The sequence below is a fragment of the Solenopsis invicta genome, chromosome 8 (assembly GCF_016802725.1).
Source record: "Solenopsis invicta isolate M01_SB chromosome 8, UNIL_Sinv_3.0, whole genome shotgun sequence".
NCBI lineage: Eukaryota > Metazoa > Arthropoda > Insecta > Hymenoptera > Formicidae > Solenopsis > Solenopsis invicta.
The window spans coordinates 8,644,217-8,646,907 of NC_052671.1; positions in this window are offsets into that span (position 1 = coordinate 8,644,217).

Here is a 2,691-nt window from a genome sequence, read left to right on the forward strand (position 1 = left end):
TCTGACAGCTCGTAATTTTCGAACCATTAAGTTTACATCAAATTTAAAGATTAATTGATCACTGCAAATTGTTATAATCTATAATGTGCATATTATTATAATATACTAGCTGATACACATTCATAAGTACAGATTAGAGAACTGCATACAGAGATCGTTAAGTAATAATAATTATAGAGCCCAGTAAATGAACGTATGACGTCGCTTGATCATCAATGATGCTAAATTCAACATAAAACTAGTGAGCATGTTACTCTTTGGTGTCGCATACAAATTATAGCCAGATTACAGCTATCTCTTAACTGTATATATTAGCTCCTACCCATTCGCATGCGCGGTAATAATGACTTAAGTGCAAGTGCATGATATACTTCCCACCCATAATGTGCTGATCACGACGTGATAATAAACCACAAAACTGATTACCGCGTTTCACGCTGTGCGAAAGGAGAATTAAAAATGTTTATAATCATCTTCTTTATTAGCTGTCAGCAATTGTACAGCTATTAGTACAGCTGAAATGACTGTAGCTGCATTTTGGCCTCTCTGTTAGCTGTCGCAGCGTCTGTACAGCTGTTACCGCAGCCGAAATGGCTGTGGCTGCATTTCGGCTTCTCTATTAACTGTCACAGCGCTTTTGCAGCTCAGCAAGATAGCATTTGCTGTTAAATAGCTGTAATTAAGGCTGATCTAACGATGTACATATTTTGCTGTCGCAACGCATGTAGCCAGGCTGTTACTTGGGTTTAATATGAGATTATCTTAAATTTCTTTTTCACCACGCGAGACAGGAATCTATGTTGAACTGTAATGTCTTACAGACATTACAGTTCAACATTGATTCTACATTTATTCAACGTATAAGCAATGAAGATTTCATATATATTACGTACATTTTATATTTTTTAAAAAATTGAACAAAATATATGTGCAATATTAATTTCTTTTTAATTATTAAAAAAAATTTTAATTTAAAAATAATATTGATTTTTATTATTTAAAATTGATTCTTCTGTTTTCCTAAAATGTACTGTTTACATATGTAGACAAAAGTATATTTTAGGATGTCAGGATTAATTTTAAATTTAAAAAATCAATATTACTTTTTAATACTAGATTTTGTTTACCAATTTACACATTTACTTTATTCAATTTTTTTAACAATATAAAAGTAATTTTAAATCTCCACAAAATTAAGAATCGTTGTATGTAATTAAGTTTGCTTTTATTAAGAAATTAAATTTGTATATTATTTTTTATTAAAAAGATTATAGATTTTTTCTAATTTTAATATATTATTTATTACATGTATAAAATATTCTATAAGATCTAATTCAATTCAATTACATGAGTTTTTAACAAAATAAGAATAGATATCAATAATAATTTGTTCAATTCATTTCAACGTTGCAACAGCATTAACAATCAATATAAAAAAATCAGTATAGATTCAACGTTGAAACAACGTCCATACTTTAACATTCAACATATGCAATATCTCAGCAACGTTTCTTCACCATTCTATGCAATATGGGTAAAATAAAATCTTTGCAGAAACGTGTATTTTATACATCATTATCTCTTTAATCGATACAAGCTGCGGTCCACGTGATGCTCCAAACGCTTCAAGGCATTGTTTGATTGGTCAATTAGTTCAATTCTTTGTTCTAATTGGTCAATCAAATGCTTGGAAGCATTTGTAACGTCAAGTGGACCGCAGCCGTAATCAGTTTACTAACAAGTTTTCCAATAGCGGTACTTGTTAAGCATAGAAAAAAATAAACCTGCTTCTCTGATCGCAAAGGTACGTCTTCTTCGATAAGGCACAAAAAGTAGGTAAATATTTAATTAGAACGGCAGCTATAAAATAACTTTCAAACGCCTTTCGCACATTATTTCGACTATTTTTTCCCCCTTCACTCGCATAAATTATGGTTTTAATTATATGTCGCATTTGTGTTTCCTTTACATGCATAACGCATTCTTCATAGAAGTCTAATAAAATTCTACGACATGGTGAAAGCCGGTCCTCCGTTCCACACAACTCTAGTTACCAATTTATATTATATTGCTCTTCTATAATAAATATCAAGGTTATTGGAAATGAAATGCGATCGATGGCCTGAATGTAAACGTCTACGAAGTAGGTTCGCGCTTTTTAACAAGTGAAATATTTGCCATTTAATCGTCTTGCGTACAATTAATTACATTTTACCTGTTTATGGATACTTTATACATAATTATGTATGAAGAGCGCACGAAGAGAAACAAAATTAAAAATTATTTTATTAATGCTGCACTCGACAATTATTTTTATTATTCCGTCGGAATCTATAAACAACCTCGCGCTGCACGTTTATTTGGCGCGAAACACTACCGCGTCTCTTAATTGATCATACTGAAGTTTTATAACGTCTACATTTTTCTTGCAGCATTTAATAATGTCTGATCATTGTTTAACGCTCAGCTTACTTGAGAGAGCCAGAAGGCTCTGTTGTATTTTGCATAAATGTATGTTGGCACAAGTATATGTAGGCTAATTACTCTATGGAACAAAATAATTATTTTGCCATGTAATACATTGTCCGACAAAATTCGATTGTTTAGCAGGCAAAAATACACTAACAATAAGAGTTACGGAACAGGCCTACTGGCTAGCGCCACGGTGCCACCAACAGATGGCGCACTCAC